The sequence below is a fragment of the Gobio gobio genome (assembly GCF_949357685.1).
Source record: "Gobio gobio genome assembly, chromosome: 5".
NCBI lineage: Eukaryota > Metazoa > Chordata > Actinopteri > Cypriniformes > Gobionidae > Gobio > Gobio gobio.
The window spans coordinates 25,988,557-26,015,900 of NC_137101.1; the positions used below are offsets into that span (position 1 = coordinate 25,988,557).

Consider the following 27,344-nt stretch of genomic DNA (forward strand, 5'->3'; position numbering starts at 1 on the left):
TGGCCACCTGCTCAGCTTGCTTCACCTTGGTTTCCTGCTCTGCCCTCATCCCCTGTTTGTCTTCCACTCCATGGACCTTGCCCTCTACCCTGGTCCACCTCCGCTCCGCCTCCCTTCTGAACTTTTCTAGCTGCTCCTTAGGAGGGGGGCTATTTCCCAGTCACCAGCTCACTGCAAAAAAATGCTCTTCTTACTTAGTAATTTTGTCTTGTTTCTAGTCTAAATATCTAAAATTCTTAAATCAAGATGCATTTACTAGATAAGTAAAATTACATAAGAATTTTTTTCTTGTTTTCTTGAAAATAAAATAAAAATTAAGTGACTTTATCCTTAAAACAAGCTAAATTATCTGCCAATGAGGTGAGAAAGATAATCTTGTTTCTGATTGAAATCTTGTTTCTTGTTTCTGTCTCAAACAGAAATAAGATTATTTTTCTCACCCCATTGGCAGATAATTTTGTTTGTTTCATTTTTATTTTTTCCCCAATAAAACAAAAACAAAAAAAATCATGTCATTTTACTTATCTAGTTAATGCACCTTGATTTAAGAATTTATTACATTTGAACTGGAAACAAGAATAAAATACAAAATAAGAAAAGCATTTTCTGCAGTGCTGGAGTGCCTTTGATTGCCACCAGTGGGCACTGGTGACCATTGACTGCCTGATAGCCTATGCCAAATTGTCTGTGTTTAAACTACTATTTGGGAAATTCAATTAAGGGGTTTTGATCACTATTATATCTATGTGAAAGGAAAGGAAAAGAAAAGAAAAGAAAAGAAAAGAAAAGAAAAGAAAAGAAAAGAAAAGAAAAGAAAAGAAAAGAAAAAGAAATACACTTACCAGCCATTTTATTACAGTAGGTACACTTGCTAGTAATGGGTTGGACCCCTTCTGTCTTCAGAACTGCCTAAATTCTTCATGGCATAGATTCAACAAGTTTCTGGAAACATTCCTCAGAGATTTTGGTCCATATTGACATGATAGCATCAGGCATTTGCAGCTGATTTGTTGGCTGCTCATCCTTGATGCAAATCTCCTGTTCCACCACATCCCATAGATGCTCTATTGGGTTGAGATCTGGTGACTGTGGAGGCCATTTGAGTTTAGTGCACTCATTGTCATGTTCAAGAAACCAGTTTGAGATGATTTGAGCTTTGTGACATGGTGCGTTATCCTGCTGGAAGTAGCCATCATAAGAGTATACACAGTGGTCATAAAGGGATCAACAACGTTCAATTTACTTGAACACAATGGCCAATCAGATGTGTTTAAGTTAGTCAGAATCCACCCAAGCTTTTATTCAGTGCTGAGTTATGCAGGTTCACGAAACCTGTCATTACCAAACAAAGTGTAAGACACAATGTAAGTAAGATATTTATTGTGCATTGTTGGCAGCTTCATTGATTTTATTACACGGCTCTGTGGAATACAGTACTTGATTCTGATTCTAATTGTGCCATCCAGCGGTATGTTATTCCCCAATAACAACTGGTAAAAACTGATGACACAGGCTCATAACTGAAGTCAGCGCTATACGCTAACTAGGAATGTTTTTTCGAATAAATATTTTTTCAAATAAATGTTTTGTGTACAATTATTTCATTATGTCATCCGGGTATCATGGACTCGCTTTTGATTTATACAAACGCAGCTGCTACCATTTTGCAATGATTGTTTTGTACACTGTAATGTATTATAAGATAGCAAACAGGTAAGATTATAAAACAGTCCAAAATCAACCAATTAGGCCCATAAATATGTATATGGCGAAATGCTGTGTAATAAGTGGCATGACTGTACCGTATCCATTAAATATCCATCACTTCATTAAATGTCACTTTCAAATGCACTACAACCTATACAATCCACTGAATTCAACTATTGTTTTTAATGCTGCTAAGAAGACCAATGGCCAGTTGCATGCTGCAAAGTTTCAGAGGTGACATCAACATATAAATTCTGGATACACTCTGCACAGTTCAGAAATATGACATGTTGAAATAGTAACACAATAAAGCAATGTAAAATACTAATAGATTATTAGAAAAATATTTGTATAAAAATATTTTAGAAATTGTATTCCAATTATTGGTAAAAGTGATGACTTGTAAATAATCTTAAATGTCTCACTGTACACTGCTATGGTGTAGCTGTTGCTTAGCCTACGAATGCACTTTACTAGAGCACCCTCTGTGATTTCATTCTGGAACCAGGCCTGAATCAGTGGATCAACAAAACAGCTGTTTAGCCAGTTGGAGTATATAACCAACGCCTACACAAAACACTGCAGTAACTTACAATAAAATTTGTTTAAAAAAAATAAATAAATAAAAAAAAACTCCAAACAATGTGAGTCCCTTGGATTAATTGTTGTTTCAACAAAATGTATCTAATAAGCACCAGTGGGTATGTTCACACCCCTGTAGCACCCCCAGTTTTTGCCTTGTTTTAGAGTGACTGAGAAAGTGTTGAATTGACCTTGTCCGACTACACCTACAGATGTTAGAGTTTTCATATATCTCTGTTCATACTATCACCGTTTTATCAAAGACTTTGTGGAAAAGGCAGCCCCTTTACACATTGTTATAAGAAAATGTGCCAAAATCACATGGAGTGAACAATGTGAGGACACTTTTCAGTATTTCACCATACTCTATCCTCCACACCTACTCTGATTTCAGCAAGGCTTTTATCCTCTATACGGATGCATCTCAGCATTCAGTTGGCTTTTCTTTTTTTTTCTTTTTTTTTGCACAACATCAACAGGGAGTTGAAAGGGTAGTAGCCTATGCCAATCATGTGCTAGGAACAACAGAAAGTAACATGTCCACCTTGACAAATATTGTTTGATCCATTAGACTTTTCTCACACTACTTTGTAATTGTTACAGATCATCGGCCATTGTTAAGTTGAAAGAAAATGCAGATTTATTGAGATCTGAGAGGACATAGAAAACGTTGGGCATTGGAACTTGATGTGTACAACTGTCATAAAACACAGCTAGGCGTCCAAATCAAAGTGATTTAATTTCTCAGGTTACTTCTGATCACTGAACGTCAGACAACTGGAAACACTATAGTTGCATACCCTATTACCGCTTATGCTGTTGTACAGCTTTCTCAGACTCAGAAAAATATGATATGCATTGAGGACAGTGAGTGAGTTGTTAAAGGCAGGATAGAGACCTCCAACTTGGGTTCTAATGAAAGGTTCAGAGCTCAAAGTATACTGGCGACAGTTTGATGAACTACATTTGCAGGAGGGGAAAATATACAGTTTTGCCTGTAACAAACCAAAAGAGTCACCCACTCTTCATGTAGTCATTCCCAGCAAAGATGTCCCCCACGTGTTACAGGTTTTATATGTACATTCCATTCCATTGTAAATCACCTTGCAATCCAGGGAGACGTTTCATTGGCCATGCATGGCTAGAGACACAGAGAACTAATACCAACAATGTGTTTCATGCCAGTCAAGATCTATGCCAGTCCCATATCAAGTAGCTCCCCTACAGACTATTCATGCCAATCACCCTTGAAACGATGGCAGCTGACATTACTGAACATCCTGTGACACCATCAGGCCATAAATATGTCCTCGTTCTCTAAGACTATTTCACCAAGTATATGAATTTGTACCCTATGAAATATCAGAGAGCTGCAACGGAACAGTATGTCACAGAGCATGGTGTTCCTAAATGCCTTCAAAAAGATCAAGGCCATCGGTTTTAGGCAGATCTAATCAAGGAATTGTGTTCCAAGTTGGGTGTCACCAAAATTAGGACTTCTCCTTATCATCCCGAGAGAGATGGTTTAATCGAAAGATTCCATTGCACAAAGACCAGTTAAGTAAATGTTTCTATCAGCAAACAGAGCCATAGGATACCATGTTAAGGCCTGTTCACACCAGAACGATTTTCGTGCGTGTTTATCGCCGACGTTTAACGCCTCGTGACTAAACAAAGGGCGCCAATGTGAGTGTGCACATCGTCGCGCAAAACGGCAGGCGTAAAAGCGTAATTTTAAAAAAAAAAACGCCTCGGGTTCGTTTTTTTATTTTGACGCGGCGCGTTAAAAACTGGCCGACCAATGAGATCCGTGCTTTTGTTCACGTGCCTGGAGCTGCTGAAGTGACAGTAAAACATGACTTGGTGGCACTCAAGCACAAAACGGTCTTGCCGAGCACACATTGATACAACGAAGAAGTAGTAAGTAGAAAAAGAAGAAGATGAGCTGCTAATGCTGCTTGCCAGTTAGCAAAAAGTGTGTGAATGGTTTTGGCCATAGACATAATATATCTATGGTTTTGGCAAGCATGTAAAAACTGTTTCTCTTCTTCTTCTGTGTGACAAGCGAGTGTCAGAAGCGTAAAGTGCCGCAGCACCACCTTATGTACCGGGAGCGCTATCTACTGAATGTGCACGTTCACTCGGCGCATCGCCAGTGAAAATCGCTTGGGTGTGAACACTCAAGACGCGTCGAAAAAAATGCTGCCGATAAGCGCGCGCGATATTCGTCCCGGTGTGTACAGGCCTTTAATGTCAATCCAGTTCTGTTACAATACCAGTATACAGCAGTACACCTCTTTCCTTCGTCATTTATGGACATGAAGCCAGATTGCCTGGTCATTTACTCTTTCCTTGCCCTACTGATGCTTCAAGTCCTCTCCTGACACCCCAGAAGAGTATGCTACATCTGTCTACAGAAAACTGAAGTTTGCTTTCAAGTTTCGTCAGAAGCATCAGGAACATGCTCATGATGCGCAAAAATATCAGTATGACAAAAAGGCCAAGTACATTGTGGGAGACAGTAACGGAACTGCGGGAGGGCCCTGCATGTTGGGGGGCCCCGCAGTAGTAAAAACCAAAACTCCATTAGGTGGCATAATGAAGAAAAAAAACCTTGGGAGAAACCAGGCTCAATCGGGGTGCCAGTTCTCCTCTGGCCAACTATTTGAAAGATCGGAGTCATCACGCCGGAGACGGGTTTGTTGAGGGTGTCGTGCCATCTGATCTGGATAGGGCCCGAATCCGGCTGACTGCAGTAAACCTCGGGATAAACAGAGAGACTAACATTTAGCCTAGATGCCATTCTTTTTATGATGTAACGAGTACATCAGGTGTTATGGGAAGTGTTCCCATTCCGGCTGACCTAGTTAATGCAGTCTAAAACAATAATTTAAATGATTTGAATAATATAAATAAAAAAAATTCTATGTGTATTCCATAGTAAAGATTTGAAAATGTATGCATTGTTTAATAGGGAGCCAGAGCAGTGTTGACAGAACCAGGCTAATATGGTCATACTTCCTTGTTCTAGTAAGTACTAGAGCTGCTGCATTTTGGACCAGCAGCAATTTATTTATTAAGCGAGCAGGGCAAACACCCAGTAGAGCATTACAATAATCTAGCCTTGAGGTCATGAGCACATTAACTAACTGTTCAGCATTTTGCATTAAAAGCATGTGCCGTAATTTAGATATATTTTTAAGATGGTAGAATGCAGTTTTACAGATGCTAGAAACGTGGTTTTCAAATGAAAGATTGGTATCAAAGAGCACACCCAGGTTCCTAACTGATGACGAGGACTTGACAGAGCAGCCATCAAGTGTTAGACAGTATTCTAGGTTACTACTCGATGATATAAGCGCGAACCGTACACACACACACACGCACGCGCCCTTGAAGTCAAGAGAGTTATTTCACTATTTAAATATGAAGCTTAATCGTGAATAACATAAGTGCTTTTTTATATAAATAACAACAAAAAAGGCTATTTGAAACGAAATTAAGGATCAATAAATAAATACTGAAACAAAAAATAAGAAATGACCTTTATTGATTATGACTGATTTTATTTGACATGCACAACACAGACCTATGGAACAGATCAGACGGACACAACACGGACACTGATCAAGACATAAGTCAATGGGCTGACTCCCTGATCAGTGGCCTGACTAGTGAACTAAGGAGCTGATTCAGTCTGCCTGCTATTCTATCTGTTAATGTTACTCCTGATCGGAGGCTTCCGTAAATATTTAGTTTATATGTAGATTTAGGCTTCAACTAAGTTTAATGATGCAACACAAAAATATTTAGGAGTGTATAAGTTGTAACTTGGCGCCCATTTACGTCAAAACTAGGCTAGTTGTAACTTGCGCACAGCTGGTGCAACAGGTGTCCTGACTGGAAAGCAATCCGTTCCTTTATCGATACACGTGAAAAGCACCCCGGGGGCATTTTAGGGATCTGTTTTGTTTAATATATTAAGTTTTGCTATGTAAAAGTATATGTCTTTTGAATTAAAGTGCGCAGTGAACTCTGTTACCTTGAAACTCATGCTGGCGCCGACTGTTCTTGCCTGCCAAAATGGTGTCGTAAACAGAATGGGTCATGTGACCTCCGGAGCTCTATTCTACTAGTGCTGGTCCACTGAGCTGTAAAGCATTTAGATGATGAAAATATACAGCTCAGCCTCACAAAAAATAACCACATTCTTTCTGGAAATATAATTGTAACTGAAATAGACAGTATTGAATTTAGACACGTTCAGACACACATTAATTTAATTATGAAAAAATATTTTTTTTTGATTTTGAAAGGGCCAGCAGAGAAGGCCTTGATGGCCCTGACAGCCCATCACTGTTTTTAGGCATACCTTTAAATTTGAGTCGCCAAACTCTTTCTCAAAACTCAAAAGACTCCAAATAATAAGCCGGCAATATGAGCTCACCCTTCAATTAAACCCATATGAAAGTCTCAATTTTCACATTGCAGGCCTCTTAGATGCTGGGGTACATTGTAAAACCCAACAAGTTCAGCTAACTCATTTCATTTGAGGACACCGATTACCTCAAACCATTTAAGTTTATAAAAAACAATAGTTATGAGTACTCTGCACTTATTTTAATCAAGTCCACTAAAAAAGGATATTTCTTAATATACAATTAAACTTTACACTGCATTCAAATACTTGATATAGCTGAACCTTCCCTATATTGAGTAAAACAGCTGAAATTACAAACTTTAAATGAAATCAGAGTGCTTGCAGTTACTGCTAGTTCACAATAGCACACACAAAGTCAAATCTAGTAAGTTAAGCTAACTCATTAAATTTGAGGACACCGATTACCTTAATTATTTTAATTTTACAAAACAATAGTTATGAGTACTTTGAACTTATTTCAATTGAGTTCACTAAAATAAGACACTCATTGCTATCAAGAAATTAAGTGATTAATTAAGTGATGATTGAGCATTAGTGATGAACACCTGATGCTAATGAGCAAAATCACAGAAGGAAAGAGCAACACAAGAGCTACAATTGACTTAAGACACAGCTTTAGATGAAATAACAGAAGATACAAGAAGACATTAAATCTCTGAAGATCTCAGCAGAGGAGAATTAAACAACTCCACAAACAGCATTACCAGCCTCACACATTACTAACCAGCCTGACTTTATTTCTGTAATTTCTGTTATATTGAAAATAATAGCTTAATTGAAGTCACCATGATGGAGATGAGTGTTTGCTTTAGTTGGGCTCTTGACCCTTAAATCTCTAATATTAATATCTAATATCTAATATATTTTTATTTTAGCTTTAACTGTGTGTTTAGAAAGCACATTTGTTGGGGTGAGGAATGCCAAGAGAAAATATGATTAGGTGATGTTGCCTATACAATGATGTTGGTATAATCATCATGTAGTGGCTTAAGTTCACTTGGAGTCGTATGCTCTGGTGTTGTGTTGTTAATTTTTTTATTATTCATAATGGTGGCTACATAATTCAACAGCACGAGATCTAGAACTGTTGTGGTAATTGAATAATGAGCAAGATTTTAAAATCAGGTAGTGCTCAAAAGGTTTTAATCTAATGCATTACTCAGACACACACAGACATCAAGAATCTGTGTATGAATTTCAACAATGGTAACAATCAATGAAAAGCTTCATGCTGCAGTGCATACATGGTACCACCAATCAAAACTCCCTCATGGGTCCCAGCATGCATTGCGGCATGAATAAATTATGCATCTGAATTGTGACAAATTTTCTTTGATTCTTACTATTTGCTTTTACTTATGCTGTGTTTGTTGTGATGTTCAAAGTTGATCTGTTTATCTGAATATTTTTTTTTATTGTCACCATTGTTGAGATTCATACTCTGATTCTTGATATCTGTGTGTGTCCAAGTACTGTTGTAGATATAAACCATTTGTGCATTGATTTGATTAATTTAAGTCCCGCATACTGTTCAATTACCACAACCATCCTAATCTTGTGCTGTAGAATCACATAGGTTCTATTATGAATAATACAAAAAAATAATTACACAAAACCTCTATAAGCAGGGCATTAGACTCTGAATGAGATCAGTAATTCAAGCACTACATGACGATAATATCACCAGCATAAAACAACCAACACCAGCTGATCACATTTCCTCTTGGCTTTTCTTAAAGGGGCTATATACAACTTTTTCCCCAAAATAAACGTAACAATAGCCTTTTTATTTTACCATTTATGACTCAAACATCTCCTGATGAGCATACTGACACCTTGTCCGCTCACAGTGGGTGCACCTATAAGCCTGTATCCTATTTTTCCTGTTTTCTGGCGGGTCGTTTTTTTCCCGCGCTGTCTGCGGATGTGACGTCACAACCGCTGCGAGAGCGAGCAGAAAATAAGAGCAGTTCTGTTTTTTGGCCACAGGTGTCAGTCACGAGTTTAAATTTCAGAAAAACGCATATAGCCCCTTTAACATAACAAATGTGCTTCGTAAACACAGTTAGGGCAGCCAGAGCAAAACATATTTGATCAAGGGTCAAGATCCCAACAAAAGCAAACACTGAACACCATCATGGTGAATTCAAACAAAACTATTATTTTCAATATAACAGAAATAACAGAAATAAAGTTAGTCTGGTTAGTAATGTGTGAGGCTGGTTAGGGCTGGGCGATATGGAGCAAAAAATATATCTTGATATATTTTGCTATATCTCGATATACGATATATATCTCGATATCTTTACAGGAAAAATAACCCCCCAAAAACTACTGCAAAAACAAATATGCCAAATACCACAAAGTCTTTTTTTTATTGAAGTGCAAAGAGGTAGGCAGTTAATGTAGGAACAAAGTAGGGATGGAACAACACAGTTAGTCCACAGTTCAATACGGTTCTTTTTACCACGGTTTTCGGTTCGGTTCGGTTCGATTCTGATGGCTAGTTGCATCAGATTTTTGCTATTCTATTCTTAGCCGAACAGCAAGAGCTTAAGGAGGAAAAAATACTATTTTTTTTACTGCAATACTCTTTCTTTATTTTACTTAAAAGACTTGAAAAACCTTACTTAAACTTAAAACTTTACTTTTAAAAAAACTTGTACACATTCCTAGTGTACTGTATAATATAAAATAAATATATATTTATAAAGATTTACACTGGCAGCTCAGAGCTGTACAGCAGCATATTAGTATGAAATTTAATTAATAAATGTAAAAATAAAACACTATATAGACTTCCCTATAAAATATACATTGATTCTTATTAAAGCTGCTGTATTAGTTTTTCAGTCAAGAGCCGTGAGTGATTTTGTCTTTGTCTTTTGTTATTTTATTAACCACTAAAGGAATAGTTCACTCAAAAATGAAAATTCTGTCATTGATTACTCACGCTCAAGTTGTTTTAAACCTGAATAAAGTTCTTTCTTCTGTTGGACATAACATATATTTTGAAGAATATTGGAAACCAAACAGTTGCTGGTCCCCATTGTAGGAAATAATAATATGGATGTCAATCGCTACTATCAGCTGTCTGTGTTCAACAGAATAAATTAATACATGTTTGGAACAACATTAGAGTGAGTAAATAATGACATCATTTTAGAGTGAACTGTGCCTTTAAGGACAAGCGGCAGCATGTTCACTCGGCTGCCCTGCTGTCAATTTAAGACTTTCACTCATCTAATATACAAACACACGCCGATTTTACTTTCACTTTAGACTTAACCGACTGTGTTTATGTTAACCTTGTGTGTTTTTGACAGTATTAGCGCAGTAAGATTTAGTCCAGTAATCACTTGTTTGACAGGCTTTTAGTGCGCGCGCTCGGGAAAGCGCATGGTGCCCTACGCGCAAGGCTTTAAAACGCATGCAAATAATGAATTTTCATTCAAAAATAAAACAACTCAAATCAAGGGCATAGTAAGTAACCTTCTCCAGCAAGCAAGTCGCTCTCTCTCCGTAGTGTACAGTCGCGGGAGTTCTTGTCTCGCAAAGTAATGCTGCCTAGGTAAACTGTATCTTGGATCAAGTGTTTGAGAACCAACTGTCGGCATTCATGGCAGTAGACATCTGTCTGCTGTTCGTCCGACGCCTTAACCGAAGTATCTCCATATAATGGAGCCAGTTGTTTTTAAGACGAGTTCTGTAGGCTCCGAGCTGGTTGCGGGGTTGCGGACGCCGCCATGACAACACGCGAGGGGAGGGGGAACAAAAGCAAGGAGGCGGGGGGCGAGCGAGCGGGGGCGAGCACAGCACAGAGAAGGCAAACAAGCAAAGTGGCGGAATCAGAATTAAATATAAACAATATATCGATATATACGATATGTCAAAATCCATATCGTGTTTAAAATATGTCTCGATATATTTTGAATATCGAGATATCGCCCACCCCTAAGGCTGGTAATGCTGTTTGTGGAGTTGTTTAATCCTCCTCTGCTGAGATCTACAGAGATTTAATGTCTTCTTTTATCCTTCAGTTGATTTCATCTAAAGCTCTGGCTGAAGTCAATTGTAGTTCTTGTGTTTCTCTTTCCTTCAGTGATTCTGCTCAATACCATCATCAGGTGTGTGTTTCTCTTTCCTTCAGTGATTCTGCTCAATACCATCATCAGGTGTCACCACCAATACGCAATTATCACTTATTTAATTACTTAACAATACAATTATTATCCAATTATCATGCTGGTGTGGCGGGGCTGCGATGGGCAGACACAAATTTACCAGAAGTATGACTGCGCCAGAGTATGGCGAAGGAAGCAAAAAATCGTTTACACTAATGCACGACTACGCCACCCCGATTCTATAACCGGGGAAATTCAAACCCAATATAGGGCACACAGGTTCGTCACCACTAACGACAAGAGACGTAGCTATAAATACAAAAATTATTTTATTTCACATAAAATGTAGAAAACCGTTGACCAAAAAAGAGAAGATAATAATAAAGGAAAACCAAAAAGAACCTTCAGGCTGAGGCTTACCAGTGGGCAGCTAGCTGGACAGTGAGCATCTTACGACACACCACTCACTCACACTGCACACACACTAAGTGAGGAAGACGCAGGGGTCAAAATGGCAAACACTCTGTGAGAAACACCACCACCACAGGGCAAAAGCAGCTAGCTTCCCTCACTGGGGGCCTTCAGCTTCTGAATAAACAAAAAGAAACAAAATATAAGAACACATTTAAACACATCAAACAAAGACAAATTATATGAACATAAATTCTTGCAACAAAAGGCCCACTGGCCACAGGAGTCAGGCAGAGATTTAGTTAGGTTCACGACGAGCATATGAACCAATACCGGCCATGGAGCGGCAAGAGGACAATGATAACCAAAAAGGGAAGAAAATAAACAATACAAAGGAAAACAATTAAATGGGTTTCAAATTAAATCACAAAATACAAGACCTAAATTAATGACAACTGAAAAAAACTCAAATCAAAACATTAAACAAAACACCTCCACACCATTCCGTGAAGGAGTGAGGATTGGAGGAAAATGATCACAAATAACAGGACACACGCTGCCGGTGGCAATATAACAATCAGTGGGGCTAAACATGCACTGTTAAGAGTACATCTCATTTTAGGTGTCGGCTCGGTCTAGCCATCCTCCCCTAGGCCACCGGCATGAGCGTGAAACACAAAAAAACAAATAAAATAACAGAATGGTCAGTCACAGAACTACAGCAGAACAAAACAGTGCAGTCTCGGTGTCGTCTAAGGAGCGTTTACGCTGCCGTCCGCAGAACCGAAGTGTTCACGAGCAGTTGCCCCACTAAAATACACAGATTTACAAAATCAGTTAAAACATCAAAAACCCACGATGCTCAAGGGGCTAGATATACGTACCCAGAAGTAGATTGCTAAGCACATGGGTTCAATCACTCATAACGTTATCTGTAGGTATTTAACGAAGACGAAACTGCAAACATGCAAACGCTGCATAAGAGCGCACACACCTGGGCTGCAACACGAGCGAAGCACAAATTACTACGAGTCACACCACAACACACATTAATGCATTAGGGTTACCATACCTGGGGTTAAAGAGAGCCTGTACCCCTCGGCAAAGTCACACCAGCCGTAACCTGGCTATAACAAAATAGACACATTTAACTGGTGCATACGCACTAGTAGCAACGTTAGCCAAACAGCTAGGTACATACCTCCCGCAGAGCTGCGCGCGCACACCCACACACGACAAAATGGTATGATGCGTACCCAGGTGACAACTCCGCCTTAAATATGCCAGGAATGGCAGTGATAGGCTGTCACACCCACCATTCAGGGGACAACTATGTTCAATAGGGCGGGACCTAGACCGCCCTGCTACAATCTACCCCAAGCTCTTGCATCATCGTCCCGATGATGGATCCATTCCACTATAACCCAGGGATGACTCAATACCAGGGCCTAAAAAGGGCAGAAACAGCATTCGACACAGAAGGAACCATAGAAACGTCACCCCTCCCTGCTTCCACTGCCTGTGGGAGGTGGTGTCGATTAGAATGATAACCGGCATTAACTCTCCTTGTCCGCCGTAAGGCAAGTCCACTATCCCCAGGCAGGTCTACAAGCAAGGGTTCCCTTACCGACTCTGGAACAACCACTCCAGATGGTCCAGGAACCACTAGAGCTGTAGGATCAATATTTTCAGTTAGACATTGAGGTAAAGGAGCAGGTGGAGGCACGGTGTCCCACAGAGTTAACCTACCAACAACCGGTGGAGTTTCGGGTACCAAAACCCACAAATCAACCTCCCCGGACGGGGAACCCTCCGATGCCGATACCTCTACCACAGGATCATCTGCCGGAGTAACAACAGGAGAATCCCGTCGTATACGGGTCTTCAACAAGGAGCGGTGAACCCGCTTCACCTTACTCAAATCATCTACCGGCGCAATTGTATACACTGACCCACCTGCCGGGGGCGCTCTCACTACCTGATACACCACTGGGCTCCACAGGTCCTGGATCTTATGGCGCCCTCTCACGCCATAATCCTGGAGGTAAACCAACTGGCCCTCCCCCAATGGTGTATCGCGAATTTGCAGGTCGTGCTGGTTCTTACGGCGCTCAGCAGTCGCCTTCAAGTGTTCTCGAGCCCCCTCAAAGGCCACCTGTAACCTGGTTTGGTGTTCCAACACCCACTCATTCACACCACCGGACACCCTCTCCTGGCTTCTGCCTAACAGAAAATCAATCGGGAGCCTTGGTTCCTGACCAAACATCAGGAAATAGGGTGACTCACCAGTTTCTGAATGAGGGGTCGTGTTATAGCAAAAGAGCACCTGAGGAAGAGCAGAGACCCAATCTGCCTTTCGAGAAAGAGGTAAGGTACGCAGGAGATTATGCAGAGTCCTGTTAAAACGTTCGCATTGCCCATTACCTGCCGGGTGGTATGGGGTGGTGCGAGACTTCTCAATCTGATAAAGGATACAGAGCTGTTGAATCAAGGAGGACTCAAAGCTGCGGCCCTGGTCCGAATGAATACGTCCAGGGACACCGAACTTATAAAACCACTCCACCACCAACGTGCGAGCCACTGTCTCAGCGCGCTGATCTCGAGTGGGGACCGCCAGAGTATATTTTGTGAAGACATCGGTCATCACCAAGACATTTTCCAGCCCTGACCGAGATGGTTCCAGCAGTGTAAAATCAATGGCCAAGATCTCATTTGGCCTAGAGGCCAACAAATGACCCATAAAGCTGCGGGCCACCGGCTGCGTATCCTTGGCCACCTGACACCGGTCACACTCCCGACACCACTGGGCTACATCAGATGTCAGTCCTGGCCAATAATAACGCTGTCGCGCTAGCTCGGTGGTTCGCTCGACCCCTTGATGCCCATGCCCCTGGTGCACTTGCGTCAAAACTTCCTTATGCAAAACAGCTGGCAGAACTACCTGGAGAATCTCCTCACCACCTTTGGAATGAAACACACGGCGATGCAGGACTCCTTCCCTCTCCAACAACCGATCCCACTGCCGCAATAAAACTAAGGCAGGTTTGGACAATTGGCGCCGCTCTTCGAAACTGGGAGGTGTTCCTTGTCTCCAGAACACCAAAATTTCCCAAATCACCGGATCGGCCTCCTGTAACGCCTTCATATCCCCCACCAAACTAGGCAAAGCAGAAACTAAAGCTTGGGTAGCTTGCCTCACTAGACCCATCCCTGATGCTTGTGCCAAAACCTCTGAAACCTCTGTCCCTGGTAACAAACCCCTCACCTCAAGATGACTAGCAGGGCCCTGTCTGGAAAGAGCGTCAGCATTACGGTTACACCTCCCTGGCCGATACCGGATATTAAAATCAAATGCTGCAAGCTGAGCAGCCCAGCGCTGCTCGGTAGCCCCAAGCTTGGCAGTGGTAAGATGGCTGAGAGGGTTGTTATCCGTGTACACAATACACTTCTGTCCTAGCAAGTACTCCCTAAATTTCTCAGTTAAGGCCCACTTGAGTGCTAGAAACTCCAGCTTCATGGAGCTGTAGTTAGACATATTTCGCTCGGTGGGCCTAAGACTGCGGCTGGCATAAGAAATTGGTCGTACCTTACCTCCCTGCTCCTGTGAGAGGACAGCTCCTAAACCACCATGGCTAGCGTCTACCTCTAAAATGAACGGAAGGGAAAAGTCAGCATAGGCGAGTACTGGCGCAGAGGTAAGCTTACTCTTTAGCTCATCGAAACACTGCTGGCACTGCTCAGTCCAGGCGCTAGAGAAACCCTGTCCCGTTCGTGTTTTTGGCTTAGCAGTAGCCCATTCGGCTACCAACTTAAGCAGAGGGGCTGCCAATTTCGCAAACCCCTCAACAAAGCGGCGGTAATAGCTTGCAAAGCCTAAAAATGAATGCAACTCCTGCACGCTGTCGGGGCGTCGCCAGTTAACTACAGCCTCAATCTTACCGGGGTCCGTTGATACTCCCTGAGCTGAAATAACATGTCCCAGATACCTAACCTCACGTTGGAAAAATGCACATTTACTCAATTTAGCCTTCAGACCCTCATGTTCCAGACGACTTAGAACCACCTCCAACCGCTGCAACTGCTGCGACACAGAGGAAGAAAAGACGATAATATCGTCAAGGTACAGAAGTAAAGATCTACACTGCTGATCCCCAAACATACGTTCCATTAAACGCTGAAAAGTGCTTGGTGCGTTGCAAAGCCCAAAGGGCATACGGTTCCATTCAAACAATCCAAAAGGCGTGCAAAATGCGGTCTTAGGTCTGTCTTCCTCAGTGACGGGGACCTGGTTGTACCCACTAGCCAAGTCCATAGTGGAGAACCAACAGGCCCCCGCCAAAGAGTCCAACGACTCCTCGATACGCGGCAAAGGGAAGGCGTCTTTACGAGTCTTTGCATTCAACTGGCGATAGTCAACGCACATACGCAGACTGCCATCTTTCTTTTTAACAAGAACAATTGGGGAAGCATATGGGCTACAGCTCTCCCTTATAACATTGGCTTCTAGCAGCTGATGGATGTGGGACTTTACCACTTCATATTCTGAAGGGGGTATACGCCGGTACCGCTGCCGGACGGGGACGGTATCCAACAGAGGAATATCATGAGACATCAAGCCAGTACATCCTAGGTCGCCCTCATGAGTAGAAAACACAGACTGAAACCGGTAAAGCAGGTCCCTTACCTGACCCTGTTCTGCTTCGGTTAAGACAGACAAATCAAGTGCATCAATCTGTCCTTTAACACTGGGGATCACTTCACCAGATAGAGAGCCCGAAGTGGCCGTCACAGACCGGACCTCACTAACTCCTGAGGGCAAACTAACCACACAAACATTATTCAATGTACCAAGGACAGTTTTAGCATAGAGCCACACATCAGTGGTTCCCACATTTACAACAGGTAAATAAACAGTACCTCGTGTAACCGGCACTAATGCAGGGGAAGCCAACAAACCTGCTGGTAACCCGGTCTCTAGGGGCTCAAAAAGAACAGTACCCTTGGCATATTGCTCGAAACAAGTTGCTGCCACAAACTTCATCGCGCCACCTGGGATGCGGCATGGTCTCCGCCCTCGCACCTTAACTCTGCCAGCACGTACCACAGGAGACTGAGTATCCACTTGACAACAATGTTGAAGCGCCTGTAAAACAGGATTTGGAATCTCTGTGGTCAACAATGAATCAAACAGGGCTGGTCCATGTTGTCCAAAAAGCCCCTGGTAGCATCGCCGGAGAACATTCATTCCCAGGACACCTGGGACCCGGACACACAAGCCGCCAGGGGGATCCCTCACAACAAGCACACCACATTCTGTAATTACTTGACCACACAGTTCAATGCTCAACTCCATATATCCAATATAGGGGATTGAAAGACCATTAGCAGCTCTAAGCTGCAACCACTGGCACGATTTTAATCGATCCTGCCCCCATGGTTCGAAGTGTTTCCGAAAACAACTCTCAGTAATCGTAGTTACCATGGAGCCAGTATCCACCAGACAGGACACTCGAATTCCCCCTATTAAAACATCAAGGTGTGGACAGGACGACATTAAGTGGGACATATCAAAAACGCTTGAGCCAGTTACCTCCCCACCCGTGCTATGGCCCTGAAGCACGGTGGGAGCTAGTTTTCCGACGTTGCCGATGGGTCAGGCGTTCTACCTCCAGCTCTCGACGGGATGGGCCGTGAGGGGAGCTGAGGACGAGAAGGGACACGTTCCTCGTCACAATCTCTAGCAAAATGACCAGGCTTTTGACACCTCCTACAGATAACTGATCCCTGGCGGGAAAATTGACCTCGCCACTGGGGAGCCTGCAACCGGGCAAAACTTTGTGTGAGTTCAGTTAACTGTGCTTGCTGGCTTTTAAGCATATCCCTCAACTCAGCCAACTCCGAATTCCCAGATGACCTACTCACCCCAACCAATGGATCCCCTTGCACCCCATATTGGATCCCATGAGCTGATGGAACAGAATGACTTCGGGCCCTTGTGCTTCCTGGCATACCCTCCTGCTCCCATCTAAGGGCTTCGCTACGTACCTCCAACTATGTTAACGTAGGTTGACGGCGTATCAACTGCTTTAATTCACGGCGAAGGGTGCTATCAAAAACATGTTCAACAAATTGGTCCCGTAGTAAAACATGTGAATTTGGCATACCGTGAGGCGATCGTTGTTTCACTTGCTCAAGGAGACCCATCAGGACAAGGGAGAACTCCAACAGGCTCTCACCCTCCTGCTGCTTCCTCGAGAAAAAGGCCTCCTGCAAAGAAACGTACGACTGCGAGCAACCATATAACTCCCGTAAAGCCGAAATAATTTTATCTGGGTCCTTACGCTCTACTTCTGGGCGGTACTTTATCTCTTCCCTTGCCTCCCCTTCTAAATGATCAAATAAATAAAAAGCCTTATCAGTAGCAGAAAGATAACGATCAAGCATGCAAGCCTGGGCCTCCTCAACCCACTCCTCAATACTAAGGCCGACCCTGCCATTAAATTTTGGGCACCTTCGGTCTCTTGGTACAAAAACGAATCGTTCTGGTCTAGTAATATCAGCATTGCTGGGTTGAGATGGAACGGAAGGCCCAGGGGCAGCAGCAGATGCATCACTGGGACCTGGGGACACAGGAAGACGCTCCTGACGCAGCCTCTCATTGTCTGCTCTTAACTGAGCAATAATTTCCCTTAATTCTTGTAATTCCTCTGCCATACCTTAACTGCAGAAGCACTTACCAATAAAAGGTGAAAACGAGGCCCACAATAAGGGCTGGTTTTAATACAAGACATGCACTGCTGTTCCGCTGTCAATCCTACAGTATTCAAAGACAAAAGGATAAAGAAAGAAACAGAAAAACAAAAACACAACCAACTGTATATACACCCACGTCTCTGTCAAATGTGGAATCCTGCCGACTACGCCAGAGTGTGGCGGGGCTGCGATGGGCAGACACAAATTTACCAGAAGTATGACTACGCCAGAGTATGGCGAAGGAAGCAAAAAATCGTTTACACTAATGCACGACTACGCCACCCCGATTCTATAACCGGGGAAATTCAAACCCAATATAGGGCACACAGGTTCGTCACCACTAACGACAAGAGACGTAGCTATAAATACAAAAATTATTTTATTTCACATAAAATGTAGAAAACCGTTGACCAAAAAAGAGAAGATAATAATAAAGGAAAACCAAAAAGAACCTTCAGGCTGAGGCTTACCAGTGGGCAGCTAGCTGGACAGTGAGCATCTTACGACACACCACTCACTCACACTGCACACACACTAAGTGAGGAAGACGCAGGGGTCAAAATGGCAAACACTCTGTGAGAAACACCACCACCACAGGGCAAAAGCAGCTAGCTTCCCTCACTGGGGGCCTTCAGCTTCTGAATAAACAAAAAGAAACAAAATATAAGAACACATTTAAACACATCAAACAAAGACAAATTATATGAACATAAATTCTTGCAACAAAAGGCCCACTGGCCACAGGAGTCAGGCAGAGATTTAGTTAGGTTCACGACGAGCATATGAACCAATACCGGCCATGGAGCGGCAAGAGGACAATGATAACCAAAAAGGGAAGAAAATAAACAATACAAAGGAAAACAATTAAATGGGTTTCAAATTAAATCACAAAATACAAGACCTAAATTAATGACAACTGAAAAAAACTCAAATCAAAACATTAAACAAAACACCTCCACACCATTCCGTGAAGGAGTGAGGATTGGAGGAAAATGATCACAAATAACAGGACACACGCTGCCGGTGGCAATATAACAATCAGTGGGGCTAAACATGCACTGTTAAGAGTACATCTCATTTTAGGTGTCGGCTCGGTCTAGCCATCCTCCCCTAGGCCACCGGCATGAGCGTGAAACACAAAAAAACAAATAAAATAACAGAATGGTCAGTCACAGAACTACAGCAGAACAAAACAGTGCAGTCTCTGTGTCGTCTAAGGAGCGTTTACGCTGCCGTCCGCAGAACCGAAGTGTTCACGAGCAGTTGCCCCACTAAAATACACAGATTTACAAAATCAGTTAAAACATCAAAAACCCACGATGCTCAAGGGGCTAGATATACGTACCCAGAAGTAGATTGCTAAGCACATGGGTTCAATCACTCATAACGTTATCTGTAGGTATTTAACGAAGACGAAACTGCAAACATGCAAACGCTGCATAAGAGCGCACACACCTGGGCTGCAACACGAGCGAAGCACAAATTACTACGAGTCACACCACAACACACATTAATGCATTAGGGATACCTGGGGTTAAAGAGAGCCTGTACCCCTCGGCAAAGTCACACCAGCCGTAACCTGGCTATAACAAAATAGACACATTTAACTGGTGGATACGCACTAGTAGCAACGTTAGCCAAACAGCTAGGTACATACCTCCCGCAGAGCTGCGCGCGCACACCCACACACGACAAAATGGTATGATGCGTACCCAGGTGACAACTCCGCCTTAAATATGCCAGGAATGGCAGTGATAGGCTGTCACACCCACCATTCAGGGGACAACTATGTTCAATAGGGCGGGACCTAGACCGCCCTGCTACACTGGGAATTAGAAATGTTCTAGAACTCATTCAGTTTGAGTTCTGTTTCAGTCATTGTGTCCACTAGCCTGACGTCATCATACTCAATTCTAGTCAGAATATGAGTCTGATACTGCTCCGTTGGGCTGTGATTATGGGGCGTGTTTCAACCGAACCAGGAAAGACCTCAATTGGATAGACCTACAACCAAACAGAGCAACGGAGCGACCGAGCGACGCATAACGTTAGTAGTCAAATGTCAACAGAACTCAACTGCACTGTGTTGCTAAGTCCACGGGTTGAAGCGACCCCAATTATGTGATATACAGACCCAAGAAATGCGAATTTTAGCAGGCAGTCCTTCCAAAATAACACATATTTTACCCTCCAAATGCCTTTTTTTTCCGGAGAACTCCCCTGGAAAGCTTTCGGGCTTGTTTTTGGCTAGTTTTGAGGAACATTAGCAATTGTTGTAAATGTTGTAATGACACTCAGTCACTCACACCACAACAACCACCCACACTTACCACTGACACACAGACACAGCAGATGGAGTATCACCGATTGGTAGACTGCTATGAAGAGTTAGGGCGAAAACTAGCACAATACAAGATTGATGTTAACCCAAGCAAAGCAGAATCCCCAAAGACTAGCGGTAGCTTACCTGTGAATTTAGCTGTGGAGGCCAGTGGTGGGAAAAGGGAAAGTATGATCTCCCTCCGTGATCTTCAGCTCCTACCATTTCAACAAAGAGAGTTCAAAGTCCAAGGGGGACAGATTGGTGACAGTACTTCCGATATAAGCTACACAAGTGTGACCAAGCAAATAGAGGGACTGGCAGCCAATCACAGTGAAAATGACATCATCAGAGGGGTCTTGAGGGTCATTAAGCCAGGAAACTTTAAGGACATGTTAGTGAACAAGGAGGGATTGACAATCCCAGAGTTAAAAAGTTTCCTTCAGTCGCATCTAAATGAGAGAAGTAGCTCTGAGCTCTTCCAGGAGTTAATGTGTGGTAAACAGAATGACAATGAGACTCCACAACAATTCCTGTATAGACTGATTGGACTGAAACAAAAACTAATTTTTCTGTCCAAACAAGCTGTCACAGACCTGGAGTATGATGAACAAACAATTCAAAATGTGTTCCTGAGAACGATTTATCAGGGCATGGCCGCAAAGTACAACCAGTTTTGCACAGAATTGAAACCTCTGCTTACAAACAGGCTGGTGACAGATGAGGCACTCCTGCGCCAAGTAACCCAGATAGCTAGCGATGAGAGTGAAAGACAACGTCGGTTGGGACAAGCTTCACGGCAGAGAGTGTCGAATGCCCTCAGTGCCCAGTGTGAGTCCAGCCGAAGTAAGGATGCAGATGGCAATAGGCAAAACGACCAAACTGAGACAATTCGTCGATTGAGTGCACAAATTGAAGCTCCTACAAAGACTGTTGAATCACTTGCAAAGGCGAGAACGACAGAAGGTCAGTGCAAAGTCACAGATTCCCAGCTGCAGCGAGGGCATCATAAACGAATGTGTCCCAAATGTAGTAGCAAGGATGTCACCTCTTGCAGTCATTGCTTTGTGTGTGGTGAGGAAGGACATCGTGCGGTGGGCTGTCTGAGAAGGGAAAATGTGTCCACTGATGAGGGGCGAACAGTGACCGAGCAACCACAGCCCCAGTCTAAGGAGAAAGGAGCTCAGAAGGGTAGGACATCTGATTCGCCTAAGCAAAAACAAAGTCCCTGTGACCGGGTAGCACAGCTCATTGGAAAGAAAGCTATACTCAAGTGCCACATTCATGGTTTTGCAGTAGCTGCTCTACTGGACACAGGAGCACAAGTTAGTATAATCGACTGCAACTGGAAGAGTAAGTACTTGCCAGATCAAGTTCTGCGACCATTGTCAGAGATAATCAATGGGGGCGACTTTAATGTCTCAGCTGTTAATGGAGAACCACTCCCATTTGAGGGATGGGTAGAGTTGACTGTGAACCTGCCTGGGAATGATGATCCAAGTTTGACGATTCAAGTGCCTTTCCTCGTGGGGAAGATACCATTAGAGCGGCCATTGATGGGGTTTAATGTCGTCGAGGAGCTAATAAGGGGAAAGAAGGACACTGAGCGTGGTCTATGTGCATTCGCAGAACTCCTAAAGATGGCTCTGGACATCAAAGATGAGCAAGTCACCGCTATAGTGAGCTTCATTCAGGAACTGCCCCATGTGAACCCAGGGGCTATTGTTACAGTCGGCCCTAGAGATGTTGTCATACCACCAGGCCAGGTGACTCATGTAAAATGTGAAGTTCCAGTTAACTTAGAATGCTCTGAGGCAGTAGTACTGTTCGAGGAGAGTGCATCGTTGACTCAACTAGACATTGGAGAAGGTCTGATGGAAGTAGAGGGGACAGACCGGCCCTATGTCAGGATTCCCCTGGGCAATCCTACAGCTTGTGAAGTCACGATCAGACGACATACACCTCTAGGAAGTATACAGCCCATAGCTGGTGTTATCGAAACGGAGCGAAAACATTTGGTAAACAGTAGTGACATACCTGTGAGTTGGGGGGAAGGACCAGGTTCCCACGAACAAGAGAACGACCGCAGGGCAGACAGCTTGTGGCATCCGCCTGTTGATTTAAGCCATCTGGAAGAAGAACATTAGAAATTAGTCCAAGATATGCTTTATGAAGAATCCAATGTGTTCGCTCGTGGAGATGAGGATATCGGGTGTATCCCGAGCTTACAGATAACAATTAACCTGAAGGACGACATCCCTGTTCAGCGTGCTTATGCCTCTATCCCAAAACCCCTGTATAAGGAAGTGAAGGAATACGTCCAGGACTTACTAGCTTGAGGTTGGGTGGTCAAGTTGAAGTCTCCATATGCAGCCCCAGTGGTGTGCGTCCGGAAGAAAGATGGCACATTGAGACTGTGTATAGATTACAGGTTTGCTAAACCAGAAGACAGTCCCAGACCAACATCCACTTCCCCGGATCCAGGACCTCATCGACACCCTTGGTGGCTACCATTGGTTTTCAATACTAGATCAGGGAAAGGCCTACCATCAGGGATTCATGGCGGAGGGATCTCGGCACCTTACTGCATTCACGACCCCTTGGGGACTATACGAGTGGGTACGCATACCCTTTGGGTTGGCAAACGCACCAGCGGCATTCCAGAGGAGTATGGAGGGGATGCTGGACTCGCTAAGAGAGGAATTATGCATACCGTATCTCGACGACATACTTTGCTTTGGCAAAACGTTCAATGACCATGTCCAGGGGCTAAGAAGAGTCCTCAGAGTACTGCGGGATCATGGAGTAAAGTTGAGGCCGGCAAAGTGCGAACTCTTCAAGAGGGAGGTCAGATATGTGGGAAGACTAGTTTCGGAGGATGGTGTCCGCATCGACCCAAAAGACCTAGCAGCACTCCTCTCCCTGAAAGAGCAAAAGCCCACAACTGTTGGAGAGTTGCGGCTGTTGTTAGGATTCCTGAGTTACTACCGCACCTTCATCCAGGACTTTTCACGGATCGCTAAGCCACTGTACGAGCTCCTCCAGTCTCGGAGTGTGGTAGCCGGTGGGGAGCAGATTAAGTCTGGTAAAGCTGAGAAAAGAGGTAACCAGTTACCATCCCGTGTGAAAATAGAGTGGACGAGTGTACACCAAGGTGTATTGGAGAGACTCATTGGGGCTCTTACTACCCCCCCAATACTAGCTTATCCAAACTTTGAGCTTCCCTTTGTGCTCCATACAGACGCATCCGAACAGGGGCTCGGGGCTGTGCTATACCAACATCAGACTCAGAGTCATTGGATATGGCTCCAGGACGTTGACTCCCGCTGAGAGAAGTTATAGACTTCACTCCGGAAAACTGGAGTTCCTAGCACTTAAATGGGCGGTCTGCGAGAAGTTCCGCGATTACTTGTTCTATGCACCCCACTTTACAATCTTCACCGACAACAACCCGTTGACGTATGTTCTCAGGACAGCTAAACTCAATGCGGTTGGACATAGGTGGGTGGGAGAATTAGCAGACTTCAGATTTGACATTCGCTACAGACCAGGCAAAGCGAACTCAGATGCCGACATGCTCTCTCGTTGTCCCCTTGATATCAATACGTTTATGGCCGCATGTACTGAAACTGTCGACCACCAGTTTGAAAATAGGCTCATGGCACTTGACCTCTCTGAGTTGAAAGCCGCACAGAGAGAGGATCCTGTCGTTGGTAAGGTGATAGAATTGAAGGAAAAGGGGGGAGAACTGTCACCTGAAATGACGAAAACTGCTAAGGGAGGCCTCAAGAGACTGTTGTATGAGTGGAGAAAACTGGAAATAGAAGAGGGACTGCTTTATCGTAAGACCAATCATAGATCTCAACTTGTTCTACCAGCAAAGTTTAAGCAGTTGGCTTTGAAACAGCTACACAATGACATGAGTCACGTAGGAACGGAGCGTGTTCTAGACTTGGCAAGGAACAGATTCTATTGGCCATTTATTAAGAAGGAGATTGAGCACTATGTCACCCAGCAGTGCCGATATGTGAAGCAGAAGAAACCTGTGGTGCGGATCAGGGCTCCAATGGGAAGCCTTACCTCAAGTTGCCCATTGGACTTGGTGTCCATTGACTATCTGCACTTGGAGCGGAGTCGGGGTGGATACGGATATATCCTGGTGCTAGTGGACCATTTCACTATGTTTGCCCAAGCATACCCGACAAGAGACAAGTCTGGAAGGACGGCAGCTGAGAGGATTTTTAACGACTATATCCCAAGGTTTGGTTACCCCTGCCGGCTCCATCACGACCAAGGACGTGAGTTTGAGAACCAGCTCTTCGCAACTTTGCAGCGGTTGACAGGTGTTAATAACTCGAGGACAACACCTTATCATCCCCAAGCAAACCCAGCAGAATCAAAGTTTCAACCGCACTCTGTTGCAAATGTTGAGGACGCTGGAGGAGAAGGAAAAGGACAGATGGAAAGACCACCTCCCAAAGATAGTGCACGCCTACAATTGCACCAAGCATGAGGCGACTGGGTTCTCTCCATTCTTCCTCCTGTACGGACGTCACCCTCGCTTGCCTGTCGACTTGTTGTTTGGTCTAAGATCAGAGGAAGGCCAATACTCACCTCGAAATTATGCAGAGAAGTGGGCACAACGGATGGCCGATGCATATAAAATAGCCTCGGATAACAGTAAACAAGCAAGCGCAAGGAACAAAAAGTACTATGACCAGCACCTTCGGGGTGTTGTGCTGCAGCCAGGGGATCGAGTTCTGGTTCGGAACCTGAGTGAACGAGGTGGGCCTGGAAAGTTAAGGTCGTATTGGGAGAGAACAGTGCACGTGGTCAAAGAAAGGATAGGAGATAGACCAGTCTATCAAGTGTACCCTGAGACCAGTGGAGGCCAAAATCCAGCAATGATACGTATCTTGCATCGGAACCTGCTTCATCTGGTTAATGACTTACCTGTAGACCCGCCGCCTCTTGGAGCTAATGCGTCATCCAGACCTAAGGGGAGGAAACAGAGATTGTCAAAATCTGCGAGAGGGCCTGAGGAAGGTAATTCAAGTGATTCATGTTCAGATGACAGTGATACTCCAAGAGCTTACTACTGGTTGCGGTCCTCCGAACAACCAAGATCTGAGCAGAGGAGGAACATACAGGACACTTACGGAAGAGGGGATCAGAGATTGAGAGATAGTGAAGATAGAACTGTGAGGCATGGAGAGTTTACCCTAGGAGTAGAGGAAGAATACTTACCTGAGCCAGTGGCTTCTCGCTCCTTGAATGACTCACCTGCAACACCCGAACCCGAGTTGATGAATGATGAGCTGAGAGAGATGGTACCTGGGGAGGAAGAAAGACAAATGGTTAGTCCAATGGGAAGAGCTTCAGGAGACCGAAATATGAGACGATCCTGCAGGGAAAGAAAACCTACACGGGTCTTCACTTACCCCTCATTGGGTCAACCCAATTACGAACTGCCAACTGAGATAGCAGCTGCCCAATGTATGCTGACACAAACGTTACCATATTACTCTAATGGGGTATCAGGACCAGTATATGTGACTTGTGCTCACGTCCCACCTACATTTTCTTACCAGATAGGGTCCTATCCTACCATATCACCTTATGCTGTCTTTGGTGGATACTAGAGAACTAGTAAGGAAACAGGGTTAGGACACACCAGAGACATGATTGTGAACAAGACTCAACACACATTGCACTTTGACACATACATTTTAAAATGTATTGCAATGTGGGAAGAATGTTTGTGTTATTGAGAAAACTGTTTATAAGTGTTCAAGGGTCCGTGTTGTTTGGAGCCATTTCTTTTGTCGGGGAGAGTGTGACACCCTGTAGGTTAAGTCACAGGAATAATTATTATTTTTCCTTTTTCTAAGCAAATGATTGTTTTATCATGTTCATGATATTGTTTCTATTAGTGTCATTATTCTGTATTTGTGATGCGTAATACCCTCATGTGGACAGTAGGGGGAGACAAGGTGCTGATCAGAGAATATGCGGGTGACTATGAGCCGCGGAGCAGAAGCCGCCATTACGAGAGCGACTCTGTTATGGAAAGCAGCACAACTTTGTCTGTCTCTTTGTTTGTTCTAACAGGTGGGTGAAATCGATCACCAAGGACTTAAAACATGAAACAATATGTAAATAACATGTTTATGTTGTCTGAGGAGGATGATATACAATTCTTGAGTAAAGTTAAGATGTCAAAACGAGATAGTGTTATGTTTACAAAAATAGCGCTTCGTTCGCGGATGTCCCGCGTTAGGCCTGGTATTGATATAATAAAATCATCAGGGTAAAAGGCTCCAACACACTGAATATCTCAACTAATGTCATGTTTATTGCATATATAGATTTATAATTGTGTTTATAGTATATAGAGCCATGTATTGATTAACTGTCAGAAGTATATATATATATTGAATTTTTGAATATTATATACTATCAAACGGTTGATATTTGTATATTACAGACTGTTTTTATAATATTTTTTCCATATAAGTTAAACTGCTGTATACAGTTGTTCATTTCTGCAGTGTTTAGTGGTACACATTTGAACATACAACAGAAATGGTGAGATGTGATGTATGTTTATGAAAAAGTATTGAGTTACATGAAGGATACTACTTATGAATAAGACAAAAGATGCGTACAAGAGTAATGAACATGTTTATTGGTGCTTGGTTTAAATGAGTCACATGTATGGTGACATTGTGAATCAGACATCTTTGACTTATTGTAATAAATGATTACGAGTGCGACTCTGTTATGGAAAGCAGCACAACTTTGTCTGTCTCTTTGTTTGTTCTAACAGAAAATTAACTGCAGCACCGCCAGTCGTACGACGGGCGTGCTACACATACAACTGTTAGGTTTTACAGTGTACGTTGTGGACAAAAAAATAAAAGACCGCTTCACTCAACACTGAGCAAACCAACAAAAAATACCTCACAGTATAATACTGTAAACAATATTACAGTACTGTGCTGTA

At 43.3% G+C, this 27,344-nt stretch overlaps 1 protein-coding gene across 1 annotated transcript in view; it reads right to left on the minus strand.

The window, feature by feature from the left end:
* taf3 (TAF3 RNA polymerase II, TATA box binding protein (TBP)-associated facto) overlaps nt 1-27,344 on the minus strand; it is a 996,662-nt gene that overhangs the window by 416,508 nt on the left and 552,810 nt on the right. The gene's annotated exons all lie outside the window — the stretch shown is intronic.